At 48.5% G+C, this 15,897-nt stretch overlaps 1 protein-coding gene across 6 annotated transcripts in view; it reads right to left on the reverse strand.

Moving 5' to 3' along the window:
• The window catches only part of CCDC24 (coiled-coil domain containing 24), a 119,983-nt gene that overhangs the window by 89,710 nt on the left and 14,376 nt on the right, over positions 1-15,897 (reverse strand). For 2 of the 6 annotated variants that reach the window (XM_073564884.1, XM_073564883.1), the window contains one exon: positions 8,006-8,061. The exons of the other annotated variants lie outside the window; for them this stretch is intronic. The gene's annotated coding sequence lies outside the window, so the exon portion shown is untranslated. The remainder of the gene's footprint in view (positions 1-8,005; positions 8,062-15,897) is intronic. 6 annotated transcript variants of the gene reach the window in all.

Raw genomic sequence — 15,897 nt, forward strand, 5'->3', positions numbered from 1 at the left:
CCTCATCGATCTCGTCAGAGAAAGGGAGCCGCTCTGGAATATGGCTGACCACCGCCACGCTGACCTGATCATTACCCGACGACTCTGGGAGGAAATCTGTTCGCTCCTTGTGGGCCGCTGGGAGGACCTCGATGTTCGGGCCCAGATTACAGAGCGTAAGTATATACAGTACCGGTCGCTTGATGTAAACCAGTGTTTCCCGAACTCCAGTCCTCGTGGTCCCCACGGATCATGTGTTCAGGATTTCTATTTACTATGGAAATCCTGAAAACATGACCCCTGGGGACCATGAGGACTGGAGTTTGGGAAACACTGATGTTGTATACTAACCACTCCTTTCTCGTTTCAGGGAACAGAATTGTGAATCGGTGGCGGTCTGTGAGGGATCGTTTCAAGAAGGAGTTCAATAAAGAGATGCGGGCCCCGAGTGGATCTGGAGGACGCAGGAGCAAGTACAAGTACGCACAAGCCCTGTCGTTCCTCCGGGAAACAATGGTCACCAGAAGGTAAATATTACACACCACATGTGAAAAAAAATGTTTAGATGTAACTTTTTTTTTTCAGCCAGGGCCATACCATGTCTGTATTTTAATTGTTTTTTTTTCTCTTTATTCCACAGCACGGTGAGCAGCACTCGGGAGCCTGCACGATTGGACCCTTCTGAGGCGATCCCTGAGGAGACCGGCACCGAGGGACACTTCGACCGCCCCGGTACATCTGCACCTTCCCAGCCTTCCCACACATTCGACCCATCTGTCCCATCCACCAGCACAGGAGCATCGTGGCCGCCTACATTACATGAAGCTGCTGGTGAAGAGATCGCTTTCCCTTTACCCCACCCTTCTGCCCCTGCCACCTCTAGTACACCTGCGGGTACTGGGCGGCAGCGGCAGAGGGGTCAGGAAAAGACTTATGCGCCAGAGTTCTTGCATCTGAATGCATCTTTCCAGAACTGTCTAAAAGTCTTGTCAGAGCAAATCTCCGCAGGCTTTCAGCAGATCAACTCCAGCATTCTGGAGGTGAAGACACTTCTGCAAACCATGCATTCAGAAGCAAGATCTTCGCCAAACCACACCTTTTTCAGGTCTGTTGTGGAGCGCATGGCAACACTATCTCCTACCCAGCAGATGCATGTAATGCATTCATGCCACGCTGCTCTCCAGCAAGTTACCTCCCAACCTCCTCCTCCCACCACAGTAGTTCCTCCACCTGCACCCCCTCCAGCCACTTTCCATCCTCCCCCTCCTATTACATCTACACCCCCTCCAGCCACTTTCCATCCTCCCCCTCCTATTACATACCATCCACCTCCCCAGCACCAGCAACCTCCCCAGCACCAGCAACCTCCCCAGCACCAGCAACCTCCCCAGCACCAGCAACCTCCCCAGTACCAGCAACCTCCCCAGTACCAGCAACCTCCCCAGTACCAGCAACCTCCCCACTTCCAGCAACCTGCCCCGTACCAGACATCTCCCCACTTCCAGCAACCTCCCCAGTACCAGACATCTCCCCACTTCCAGCAACCTGCCCCGTACCAAACTCCTTCCCCATACAACTTGCCATCAACATCATCTGCTCCTACAGTCCCTGCCCAACCCTCCACTCCACCACCTCTTCTGCTTCCCACATGTCCACCCATTCTGTAGTTTTTTCCACACCTTCACCTCTAACTGTTCCTTCCCCACCACGATCCCAGTCCTCTCTCCACACTCCCAGTGTCGAAGTGTCCCGCAGCCCCTACAGCAGTATTTCCACCTCACACTACACAGATTTATAATGTGTGAATTTAAATAAAAATGACCAGTTTTATGGTTTCAGTTTTATAGTTTCAAAGTTTTATTAAACAAGTTTATTAAAATTTTAAAAAAGTTTACTAAAAAACATTTTTCAATAAAAGTTAAATTATTTTACACTGGTTGTCTGTCATTTCTTTCTGCGGCGAAAAAGGTTAAATACAGGGTATTTAAAAGGTGAAATGGTATTCAAAACTAGGTATATAACTGTGGGTAAATTTTAGCTTTTTGCCACAGTTGTGTTCCTGGTTGTGTTTGAAGCAAAGTATTTCACCTAAAAAGTTGTGTTTATTGTTGGTGATTTCCTAACAATGTACACAACTTCACAAAGGTGAAATACTTTGCATAAAACACAACCAGGTACACACCTGTGGCCTAAAGGTAAAAATAGAGACCATGACAAGATAGCCAACTTTGGTTGGCAAAGGTATATACTGTTGGTACAGAAGGTACACAAGTTTGGTTGGGCACAAATCTTTCACACTGTCATCCTGCCAGTGTACTCTGCCTTGAGGTGACAAAGTATAGTGCAAAATTGTCCCTCATTACTGAAACCGTCACAGAACTTCTAGTGGTAATGTCCTGGTAATCTTGCAAGGTGGTTTCTTCAGGTGTCCTCAATGGAAATGGGTTCCTTGCAGATAACAAAATTGTGGAGTACCACGCACGCTTTGATCACCTCGTCCACAGTTTCTGTCTTGAGGTTGATCGCAGTCAATAGGACCCGCCATTTGGCTGTCAGAATACCAAAGGTACATTCAACCATTCTTCTTGCTCTTGTGAGGCGGTAATTAAAAATGCGTTTTGTTCTTGTCAATCCTCTGCTAGAGTACGGTTTCAAAAGGTGTTCTGACAGCTGGAAGGCTTCATCCCCTACACAGACAAATGGCATAGGTGGACCAGATGTTTGCGGCAGCGGTCTAGGTGGTGGGAACTGGAAGGTGTTTCCATACAGTTTACGCCCCATGGCAGACAGTTTGAAAACTTGAGAGTCATTGGAGCGGCCATAGGCCCCAATATCAACCGCAATAAATTTGTATTCCGCGTCAGCGATGGCCATGAGGACAATTGAAAAATATTTCTTGTAATTGAAATATTCCGATCCCGATCCAGCTGGCTTTACAATGCGGATATGTTTCCCGTCCACAGCGCCCAAGCAGTTTGGAAACTGACATATCTGTTGAAACTTGTCAGCAATTTCAATCCACCTCTCTGTTGTGGGCTCTGGTAAAAACTCTTCAGCTAAGGAGTCCCACAGTGCACGGCATGTGTACTTCACAATTCCAGATATGGTGGAAATCCCGAGTCTGTACTGGAAATGCAGTGACGAAAGGGATTCTCCAGTTGCAAGAAATCTGTGGGGAATTAAAAAACAATAAATTAGTTTTAAATCACAGCATTACATACCAAAACTGACCTATAACACTTGGAGATACAAACTACCACCAACAAGATTGCAGTGAAAGTGTGCTCTGATGCGAGCATATCCAATAAATGTGGCTTACCTTAAAGTCACCATCAGACGCTCTGCGGGTGAAACAGAGAAGCGGCAATAGGTGTCCGCTTTTCTTATGAGGTGTGCAATGCGCTCCACCAAGTAATCAAAATTCTCCATTTTCATCCTAACATATCCAAAAAATTTATCCGGGTTTCGTCGAAGGTCCATGCAGAGTGTAGAATAGACCCCACGCGTCATTCTCTTGGCTGTGATGGGGTGGATCCACAAACGTCGTCTACGATGCCTGATGCGCTGCTGTCTCGCTCTCTCCTTCTCCAGAACAATCACCCTCAAACGATTCGCCTCCGCTGTAAAATCCGCCAAATTCTTCAAAATATTTCCAATCACAACATCCATCTTCGCCAGTAACTTGCTCTTCTCTCCAACCTGCACTTTCTCCTCTACAACCTGTCAAAGAAGGGCTGTAGGAACACGGTATATATAGTTTTCCAGTAGCCAATCCCGTTCGGAAGGCCACAAGAGTCAATTTTAAAAACCGGATCCGGCGTAATCCGTCAAAAAACGGATAGAAAAACGGATGAACCGGATGAGACAGATCCGGTTTTGTCTGTCAAGAAAAAGACGGATCCGGCAGAAAACCGGATCCGTCACATCCGGTTTTACGAAACAGTTGCCGGATCCGGCGTTCCGGCACGACGCTGGATCGCGCCTGACGCCGAAAACCTGATGTGTGAAAGTAGCCTAATACAGATATATACAGAGTAATATACAGAGATTACAGCCAGAGGTGCAGATACAGGGAGGGCAGAGGATGGGACAGCAGTCAGCTGGATAATACAGATATATACAGAGATTACAGCCAGAGGTGCAGATACAGGGAGGGCACAGGATGGGGCAGCAGTCAGCTGGATAATACAGATATATACAGAGTAATATACAGAGATTACAGCCAGAGGTGCAGATACAGGGAGGGCAGAGGATGGGGCAGCAGTCAGCTGGATAATACAGATATATACAGAGTAATATCCAGAGATTACAGCCAGAGGTGCAGAAACAGGGAGAGCACAGGATGGGGCAGCAGTCAGCTGGATAATACAGATATATACAGAGTAATATACAGAGATTACAGCCAGAGGTGCAGATACAGGGAGGGCACAGGATGGGGCAGCAGTCAGCTGGATAATACAGATATATATACAGAGTAATATCCAGAGATTACAGCCAGAGGTGCAGATACAGGGAGGGCACAGGATGGGACAGCAGTCAGCTGGATAATACAGGTATATACAGAGTAATATCCAGAGATTACAGCCAGAGGTGAAGATACAGGGAGGGCACAGGATGGGACAGCAGTCAGCTGGATAATACAGATATATACAGAGTAATATCCAGAGATTACAGCCAGAGGTGCAGAAACAGGGAGGACACAGGATGGGGCAGCAGTCAGCTGGATAATACAGATATATACAGAGTAATATCCAGAGATTACAGCCAGAGGTGCAGAAACAGGGAGGACACAGGATGGGACAGCAGTCAGCTGGATAATACAGGTATATACAGAGTAATATCCAGAGATTACAGCCAGAGGTGCAGATACAGGGAGGGCACAGGATGGGACAGCAGTCAGCTGGATAATACAGATATATACAGAGTAATATCCAGAGATTACAGCCAGAGGTGCAGAAACAGGGAGGACACAGGATGGGGCAGCAGTCAGCTGGATAATACAGATATATACAGAGTAATATACAGAGATTACAGCCAGAGGTGCAGATACAGGGAGGGCACAGGATGGGGCAGCAGTCAGCTGGATAATACAGATATATATACAGAGTAATATCCAGAGATTACAGCCAGAGGTGCAGATACAGGGAGGGCACAGGATGGGACAGCAGTCAGCTGGATAATACAGGTATATACAGAGTAATATCCAGAGATTACAGCCAGAGGTGAAGATACAGGGAGGGCACAGGATGGGACAGCAATCAGCTGGATAATACAGATATATACAGAGTAATATACAGAGATTACAGCCAGAGGTGCAGATACAGGGAGGACACAGGATGGGACAGCAATCAGCTGGATAATACAGATATATACAGAGTAATATACAGAGATTACAGCCAGAGGTGCAGATACAGGGAGGGCACAGGATGGGACAGCAGTCAGCTGGATAATACAGATATATACAGAGTAATATACAGAGATTACAGCCAGAGGTGCAGATACAGGGAGAGCACAGGATGGGACAGCAGTCAGCTGGATAATACAGATATACAGAGTAAAGGTACTGTCACACTTATCGCTGGTCGGGATCACTGGTGCATCGCTAAGTCACGTTACCGGTCCTTATAACAGGTGGGCCCAGGGAAGCTCTCAAGTCCACAGGCACCTTCTTAGTTTCTGGTCCATCTCCACAAGTGACGAGACTTCCATGGTAGAACAAGGACACTGGCTAAAGGTGTGTAGCTAGCTTTTATCCCCTAGCTCAACCCCGCTCATATTTGCCACCACCCCTCTGGGCCGAACTGATATCTCCTCCCCTGACCTCCTAGCTGAAATAATTCCCAATATCCAGGATGGGTCATAACTTAACAGCGGGAGGTCCAAATGGGACGACTGACATCTCAATGGGTTCGTTGGCGCTAAACCGACATGGAGAATCCAAACTTGGGTCGGCTAAGTGGTTCTGGAGAGCCAGTCTTGATAGCTCAGTATCTGGGACAGCTAGAGAACGATGAGACCCCCGTGTGTGTGCGGAGGGCTCCCAAGATAGGATCTCAATCATAGGATCTCATAATCCATCTCTGTGTGGGTGCCTAACCGTCTATGCCTTCCATTCATAGCTTACAGCCTGCACAAAAGGCGGCAGAGGTCCCAGCTCTATTCCTATTTGCATTAATTGACACAAGGACTCCAATTCTCCGGCCATATTGCATGTTCCTGTTCTTTTGTGAATTTGTGTACTTCTCATTGGTGGGGGCCATAGTTCAGGAGTGGACGGAGATCTATGGATAATATATTGTGCCTGAAATTAATAAATCAAACTGGAGTCTCCCTCGTCCCTCACAATCACAAAGAAAAAAAGAGCAGAATACTGACACCGGATGAAATCCATCAGTAATTAGAAAGCAATTCTGCCACTTAGTGACCAATAATATCAGCTAGGTCACCTGATGCCGATATAAAGGAGTCTCATTACCAAGGGGCCACGCAGGAAACATCTCCTGATGGAGAAAATCAGTGAGCTGTCTCAAGACCTTCACAACCTTATTGTTACATAACATCCTGATGGCATTGGTTACAGAAGAATTTCTAAACTCCTGAAGGTTCCAGTGAGTGCTGCTGGGACCATAGTTCGGAAGTGGAGAAAACAAAATTTCACCATAAACCGGTCATGACCAGGCACTTCCCGCAAGATTTCCCCATAAACTGGCCACGACCAGGCGCTCCCCGCAAGATTTCACCTTTTACCAGCCACGACCAGGTGATCCCCGCATGATTTCCCCATAAACCATCCATGACCAGGAGATCCCCGCAAAATTTCACCATAAACCGGACGTGTCCAGGTGCTCCCTGCAAGATTTCATACAGAGGAGTGAAAAGAATTTGTCAGAAGAGTTGTCCAAGAGCCAATGACACCTGTGGAGAGCCACAGAAAGACCTGGAATCAGCAGCTACAAGAAAAATATAAGTAATGCACTCAACCTCCATTGCCTGTATGCATGCTCACCACACAACCTCCATATCCTGTATGCACACTAGGGTGACCGCAAAAAAAATCGATGTCGGAATTTTGTCCGTCTGGACCCCACAAAACGATTCCCCTTTCCAGATATTGAGATAGCCAAAATTTGAGCTCGATCAAACGACGTTAACCCGTGCCGCTCGTCGCTCAAAGTTTGAAAAAATCCAAATTGAGGTATTTTAAGATTTAGGTATTTTGCATAGTCTGTTAGACTATAAAGAATGTGACAACAACATTGCAGAAATAGCCCTGACCAAATTTTCGAACCATTTGTGGTATTTGAATGCAGAGTTGGTGGGATTATCGTTTTTTGATCCCACCATTACAGACAATGAAAAGTTGTTAATGGCTAATAAATTGCAACAAGATTCTGACATTTTTTCCCCCCCATATGAGATCCGGTCACCCTAATGCACACTCACTGTGTAAGAGTCCAATGCTGAACACAAAGCATGTTCATGCGATTTTACAGTTTGCTCAACAACATTTAGACAAGCCAGTGAAATACTGTGAGAATATAGTCTGGTCAGATGAGACAAAAATTAAACTATTTGGATGCCAAAATACATACCATGTTTGGAGGCCAAATGCCCTGCATGTCACACCAAAACACCATACCAACAGTGAAGTGTGGAAGTGAGAACATCATGGTGTGGGGCTATTGTTCAGCGTATGGCACTGGCAAACTTCATGTAATCGAAGGAAGGATGAATTAACAAATGAACCGAGACATTCTGTGTAACAATCTGCTGCCATCTACCAGGATGATGAAGATGAAGCGAGGGTGGACATTTCAGCAAGACAATGATCCCAAACACACAGCCAAGGAAACTCTCCACTGGTGTCAGACAGAAAATAAAGGTGAAAGAACGGCCAAGACGATCACCGGACGTGAATCCAAGAGAAAATGCATGGAAGGAACTAAAGCTCAGAGATCACAGAAGGAGCCACAGAAGTTTCCGGATGTGACAAGTGTTTGTGTGGAAGAATGGGGTAAAATCCCACCTGAGCAATGCCTGCAACTAGTTACTCCATACAGAAGGCGTCTGGAAGCTGCATCACTGTATGAACAAATTAACACATTTTAGATTTAATATACAAGAGGCAGAATGCTTATAAAAATATGAGCCCCCACACAGAACCCTTAATCAACAACCAAAGTAACTGACCTATGGGGCCCTTACACATGTAAACGTAACTAAAAAGAAAACCCTTAAAAACTTCTGGCGCAGCGTCCCGATGTCCTCGCGCTGTCTCTGGCGCAGCGTCCCGATGTCCTCGCGCTGTCTCTGGCGCAGCGTCCTGATAGGGAGGGCATGAGGTCTGGGACTGTGGGTCAATAGAGGTTTCACATCACTTATCTTCTCTGATGACGGATGCAATCTCTGAGCTCAGTTTCTTTGTTATTTAAATGTACATTATTCTGCGCTCTCTGCTCTTTTTGTGTATATACTTGGGTTTCTTCAGATACTTTGTTGTACCAGATGCCTGATGAAGAGACGTCAGTAGTCCGCAGCTCAGCTGTGTAACATACGGTAATTGATTTTATTTTTGTAGCTATTATTTTGCTTCTCCCACTGAGAACAATAAATCTTTTTTCAATGGTGACAGCCACCAAAACCTTTTATTTTCTTTTAACTAACCTAGACTCAAACACAAGTAAAGTGACCCGGCTCGTCACCCTACCACCTGCACCAGTGACCCTATTGCCTGTCACCTCCTGCTCCCTCTCCCCTATTTAATCTCTCTCTCATCCGTTATCTTCCCCTCCTCATTCACACACGCCATCACAACCCTGGACCAGAACTGCTGCAGCTATCTCCCCTCACCTCTAAATTCCTGGGACGCTCGGTCCACTCCCGTTGGATCACTCCCATCTAAGCCGCCATTCTCAGATAACGCTTTTCTTCTCCCTTTACAATCTGGTTTCCGCACTTCACTCTCCACTGAAACTGCCCTCACTAAAGTCTCTAGTGATCTACGAACAGCTAAATCAAATGGTCATTACTCCATGCTAATTCCCCTGGATCTCCACAGTATCTGACACCGCAGATCATCAGCTCTTCCTCACCATGCTCCACTCCACTCCCTCAAAGACACCATTCTCTCCGAGTTCTCCTCCTACATATCTGAATGCTCCTTCACAGGATAATCTGCTGGCTCTTCTTCCTTTCCTTTTACACTCACTATGAGGGTTCCTCAGGGTTCAGTCCTCGGTCCCCTTCTCTTACTGTCGGGGTTCCTCAGGGTTCAGTCCTCGGTCCCCTCCTCTTACTGTCGGGGTTCCTCAGGGTTCAGACCTAGGCCCCCTCCTCTTACTGTCGGGTGTTCCTCAGGATCAGTCGTAGGTCCCCTCCTCTTACTGTTGGGGATCCCTCAGGGGTCAGTCCTAGGCCCCCTCCTCTTACTGTCGTGGTTCCTCAAGATCAGTTCTAGGTCCCCTCCTCTTACTGTCGGGGTTCCTCAGGGTTCAGTCCTCGGTCCCCTCCTCTTACTGTCGGGGTTCCTCAGGGTTCAGTCCTCGGTCCCCTCCTCTTACTGTCGGGGTTCCTCAGGGTTCAGACCTAGGCCCCCTCCTCTTACTGTCGGGTGTTCCTCAGGATCAGTCGTAGGTCCCCTCCTCTTACTGTTGGGGATCCCTCAGGGGTCAGTCCTAGGCCCCCTCCTCTTACTGTCGTGGTTCCTCAAGATCAGTTCTAGGTCCCCTCCTCTTACTGTCGGGGTTCCTCAGGGTTCAGTCCTCGGTCCCCTCCTCTTACTGTCGGGGTTCCTCAGGGTTCAGTCCTAGGCCCCCTCCTCTTACTGTCGTGGTTCCTCAAGATCAGTTCTAGGTCCCCTCCTCTTACTGTCCGGTGTTCCTCAGGATCAGTCGTAGGTCCCCTCCTCTTACTGTTGAGGGTCCCTCAGGGGTCAGTCCTAGGCCCCCTCCTCTTACTGTCGGGGTTCCTCAGGATCAGTCCTAGGCTCCTCATCTTGCTGTCGGGGTTCCACAGGGTTCAGTCCTAGACCCTCCTCTTACTGTTGGGGTTCCTCAGGGATAAGTCCTATGTCCCCACCTCTCCTTTCTATACACTGTCCATATTGGACAAACCATAAGCAGATTTGGTTTCCAGCATCATCTCTCTGCTGATGACACCCATGATACACATCGTCTCCTGACATCACCCCCATATTACTACAGATACCAGGGATTGTCTGTCTGCTGTCTCTAATATTATGTCCTCCCTCTGTAACCAAATCTTTCCACAACTTCTCATGTTTCCTCCTTGTACTAATCTACCCATGTCCAATATAGCAATTACCTTGGGTGATTCAACCATAACTCCCAGCAGCACGCTCACTGTCTTAGTGTCATATGTGACTCAGATCTTTCCTTCACCCCTTATATATTCCATAATCTGAACCTCCTACACACGTCTCCTAGACTTCTCTCGTGCTGCACTAGGTCTTTGGAATGCACTACCTTATATAACTGGGTTACTTACAAGTCTCCACAGTTTAAAGTATGCCCTAAAAACACATCTCTTTAGACTGCCCTAGCGTCTCCCTAACCGAAATCTCCCCTGTTGACTCTTTAAATTTCCCTCATAATCTGCTCCCTCCTTTCCATCTGCCGGTAGTGAGTGCACTTAGACAGATCCTGCAGCTTTAAATCATAGCCCCTATTTATTATACTGACATGACGGCACGCTCTTCCTTGTGTCCCCCGATCGCCTCATAGATTGCCGCCTGCGAGCAGCCGTACCCTCACTCCACCTGTAACTGGTGATCTATGTGTCACTCTGCAATCTCTCACTTGTTCTAGACATGTCCCCTCTGATTTGTAAAATGCTGCTAAATATATTAATATTATAGAAATAAACCAATATCTAGTCCTCTATACAGGGCTACAAGTATTGACACCAACACAGATTATGGTTTTCACAAAGTTTGCCGTTTCCTGACTGATGGCCGCCGTTACGGTCTCATCGGAGCTTGAGGTTCGTCAAGATTTCTGGGTTTTTGCTCATCTTCCACTTTTTGAGAATTAACCACATATCTCAGCGGGACAGATCTAGGAGATTCCTTACCTTTCCTGAGCTTGGCATGCTCATCTAGGGTCACCACATAGTTATCACTTAGCCACTTGTGTACAGCGTATGGTCCGTCCCAGCTCCCATGCGGCCTGTGATTTATTCTGTAACATAGGGACCAACACCGAAACCTTCTGTCCCTCCTCGTAGGCCCTCAGTCTGACATTACGGTTGTACCAGACCTTCTGGTTGATTTGGGCCTGGGTCACGTTCTCATGGGCCAGGTTGCTCAGTTTTTGCATTCTTTCTCTGAGCCGCAGTACATATTCAACCACCAAGACGCCCGTAGTTTTGGGTTCACCCTCTCAACAGTCCTTAATCAAATCAAGTGGTCCCCTGACCCTCCCCCCATAAACCAGTTTGAATGCCTGGGGTACCTCTCTGTACGCAAACATCAGATGAGGAAGGCACCGCTCCCAGTCTTCACCAGCAGTTTGAGCATTTGTTTTAATGTTCCGTTAAAACGCTCGCACAGTCTGTTGGTTTGGGGCTGATAGGCGCTGGCCACAAAATGCTGCACTTGTATTTTCTCGCAGAGGCTTTCCATCAGATCGGACATGAATTGGGTTCCCTGATCGGTTACCATTACCCTGGGGAAACCCACACGAGAGCAGACAGTCAGTAAAGCATCCGCCACTTTGTCTGCTCAGATGGAGGACAGCCGCAGCTTCCGGATATCGAGTAGCGTAGTCCACCACTGTGAGGATGAACATTCTGCCAGAGCTGGTAGGGATTGCAAGTGGCCCTATGATATCCACAGCCTCTCGCTGGAAAGGCTCATCGATCACTGGCAGTGGTTTCAATGGGGCTTTCTGTATATTCCCAGACTTTCCAACTCTCTGACAAACTACGCAGGATCAACAGTAATTGGCTATATCTGTCCTCATCTTGGACCATTAAAAGTGAGCCATCTGAAGCTTGAAAGCTCTCTCAGCCTGGTGTTCTGCAGCCTCTCTGACGGCCCGGTCCCGGCATTCTGCAGCCTCTCTCTCGGACCGGTCCCGGCATTCTGCAGCCTCTCTCTCGGCCCGGCCCCGGCATTCTGCAGCCTCTCTCTCGGCCCGGTCCCGGCGTTCTGCAGCCTCTCTCTCGGCCCGGTCCCGGCGTTCTGCAGCCTCTCTCTCGGCCCGGTCCCGGCGTTCTGCAGCCTCTCTCTCGGCCCGGTCCCGGCGTTCTGCAGCCTCTCTCTCGGCCCGGTCCCGGCGTTCTGCAGCCTCTCTCTCGGCCCGGTCCCGGCGTTCTGCAGCCTCTCTCTCGGCCCGGTCCCGGCGTTCTGCAGCCTCTCTCTCGGCCCGGTCCCGGCGTTCTGCAGCCTCTCTCTCGGCCCGGTCCCGGCGTTCTGCAGCCTCTCTCTCGGCCCGGTCCCGGCGTTCTGCAGCCTCTCTCTCGGCCCGGCCCCGGCGTTCTGCAGCCTCTCTCTCGGCCCGGCCCCGGCATTCTGCAGCCTCTCTCTCGGCCCGGCCCCGGCATTCTGCAGCCTCTCTCTCGGCCCGGTCCTGACGTTCTGCAGCCTCTCTCGCGGCCCGGTCCCGGCGCTCTGCAGCCCTTATCGCGGCCGGGTCCTGACATTCTGCAGCCTCTCTCTCGGCCTGTTGGTACTGTAGAATAAGCTGCAGGCGCAAATTGGGTTCACTTATTCCCAGCTGTTGTAAGTCTATTTGTAAAGTCCATTGGGAAAATAAAAAAAAAAAAAAAAACTAAAAGAGTTTCAGCTCACCAGACAATCAACCAATTGAGGTCGCTCCGGAGGAAGGGTCCCGTTTCACATAGTGACGCACCAACGATCCCGACAACGATGCGACTGGTAAGGATCGCTGGTGCGTTGTCACACAGTGGCTATTCAGATGACTCCCGCCTGTGTCCGAGTTCTGCATCGCCAACGAGGTCGCTCGGTGTCAAACACAGCGATGCGCGCTGGCCAGCGGGACGCCGATGATGAATAAACGGCCCAGGACATTTGAGCACGATCAGCGAGATCCAGCAGGTCGTTGCTATGTGTCACACGTTGCGAGATCGCAGGCGAGGTCGCTGCGGTGTCACAAAATCGGTGACGCATTAGCGATCTCGCTATGTGAGACGGGGTCTTAAGTGAGGTGCGGTCAACGGACATGGAGAGCGATCCTGAGCCGACTCCCAGGTGAATGCACCATATACACAAGCAGAGGGAAGTCCAGTCACCAGCAAAATGGAGTATTAGATCGAGGAAAAGTAGGCGATGATATTCAAGACCTTTATCGCAGCTTCCTAAAGACATCTCGCTTACGCCGCTCCAGACCACAGCGGGTCCTTAGTCATCACAAATAACAATACTAACACTGTACACAAAAAGGAAGGCGGTGAAAGGTGCAATGCAGCCGATGAGACTACACAGGGGGGGCCTGCAAACCAAGGTGTAGTGTGAGGAAAAGGTCCAATATTCTACAGAGAAGACCTCGAGACACTAACTTCATGCAAGGTGATGATTTATTTCAAAATGTAATATTCTCTCTCTTAGAAACATACGCTTGGCTTATAGGACAAAAAGCTTGACGTTTCGGCCAAGAGGCCTTGTTCACAATGTATCTAAACACAGAAACAAAATGTTTTATATGTGACTAGCCATATGGAACCACCACAGAATATAAGCAATAAATCAAATAATCAGGATCATTTATCAAACGTCCAGATACAACTATACCCAACACTAGCTGAAGAGCCCGGCGCTGCCCGACTGCTGAGCCGTGTATCTAATCCTCTCCTGTGTGATACTGACTGCTGATCCGCGTATCTAATCCTCTCCTGTGTGATACTGACTGCTGAGCCGTGTATCTAATCCTCTCCTGTGTGATACTGACTGCTGATCCGCGTATCTAATCCTCTCCTGTGATACTGACTGCTGAGCCGTGTATCTAATCCTCCCCTGTGATACTGACTGCTGAGCCGTGTATCTAATGCTCTCCTGTGTGATACTGTCTGCTGAGCCGTGTATCTAATCCTCTCCTGTGTGATACTGACTGCTGATCCGCGTATCTAATCCTCTCCTGTGTGATACTGACTGCTGAGCCGTGTATCTAATCCTCTCCTGTGTGATACTGACTGCTGATCCGCGTATCTAATCCTCTCCTGTGATACTGACTGCTGAGCCGTGTATCTAATCCTCTCCTGTGTGATACTGTCTGCTGAGCTGTGTATCTAATCCTCTCCTGTGTGATACTGACTGCTGAGCCGTGTATCTAATCCTCTCCCGTGTGATACTGACTGCTGAGCCGTGTGTCTAATCCTCTCCCGTGTGATACTGACTGCTGAGCCGTGTGTCTAATCCTCTCCCGTGTGATACTGACTGCTGTGCCGTGTATCTAATCCTCTCCCGTGTGATACTAACTGCTGAGCGGTGAGTCTAATCCTCTCCCGTGTGATACTGACTGCTGAGACGTGTATCTAATCCTCTCCCGTGTGATACTGACTGCTGAGTCGTGTATCTAATCCTCTCCCGTGTGATACTGACTGCTGAGACGTGTATCTAATCCTCTCCCGTGTGATACTGACTGCTGAGACGTGTATCTAATCCTCTCCCGTGTGATACTGACTGCTGAGTCGTGTATCTAATCCTCTCCCGTGTGATACTGACTGCTGAGCCGTGTATCTAATCCTCTCCCGTGTGATACTGACTGCTGAGCCGTGTATCTAATTCTATCCTGTGTGATACTGACTGCTGAGCCGTGTATCTAATCCTATCCTGTGATACTGACTGCTGAGCCGTGTATCTAATCCTCTCCCGTGTGATACTGACTGCTGAGTCGTGTATCTAATCCTCTCCCGTGTGATACTGACTGCTGAGCCGTGTATCTAATCCTCTCCCGTGTGATACTGACTGCTGAGCCGTGTATCTAATTCTATCCTGTGTGATACTGACTGCTGAGCCGTGTATCTAATCCTATCCTGTGATACTGACTGCTGAGCCGTGTATCTAATCCTCTCCTGTGTGATACTGAGTGCTGAGCCGTGTATCTAATCCTATCCTGTGTGATACTGACTGCTGAGCCATGTATCTAATCCTCTCCCGTGTGATACTGACTGCTGAGCCGTGTATCTAATTCTATCCTGTGTGATACTGACTGCTGAGCCGTGTATCTAATCCTATCCTGTGATACTGACTGCTGAGCCGTGTATCTAATCCTCTCCTGTGTGATACTGAGTGCTGAGCCGTGTATCTAATCCTCTCCTGTGTGATACTGACTGCTGAGCCGTGTATCTAATCCTCTCCTGTGTGATACTGACTGCTGAGCCGTGTATCTAATCCTCTCCTGTGTGATACTGACTGCTGAGCCGTGTATCTAATCCTCTCCTGTGTGATACTGACTGCTGAGCCGTGTATCTAATCCTATCCTGGGCTCCCCCTGCAGTCTGTGTTAGAGGGTGGTCTGTGTTGGCACGGTAATAAATTGTGTTATTTCCAGCTTTACAGAAGGACGATGACACCATAGAAATGATAAGAATAATCGGCCTCAGTGACCACAACCGTCTACAAAGAAAACTGTTGCTGATAGCGACCAATCACAGCTCATTTTTCATCTTGTAAACAGCTCGGGGACAGCGTGGCGAGTTTTGAGTGGCGACTTTTGTGTTGGACTTTTATGTGGCGAGGTTGGTGTATGTGTGGTGAAATGTGTGCTGAGGGTGGTATATGTGGTGAAGCCCGTGGTAGTGTGTGGCGCATTTTGTGTGTTCATATCCCCGTGTGTGGCGAGTCTCCCATGTCAGGGCCCCACCTTAGCAGCTGTACGGTATATACTCTTTGGCGCCATCGCTCTCATTCTTTCAGTCCCCCTTGATCACATCTGGCAG

This window comes from Dendrobates tinctorius, unplaced genomic scaffold (assembly GCF_039654945.1).
Source record: "Dendrobates tinctorius isolate UK_male_01 unplaced genomic scaffold, ASM3965494v1 ptg000497l, whole genome shotgun sequence".
Classification (NCBI taxonomy): domain Eukaryota; kingdom Metazoa; phylum Chordata; class Amphibia; order Anura; family Dendrobatidae; genus Dendrobates; species Dendrobates tinctorius.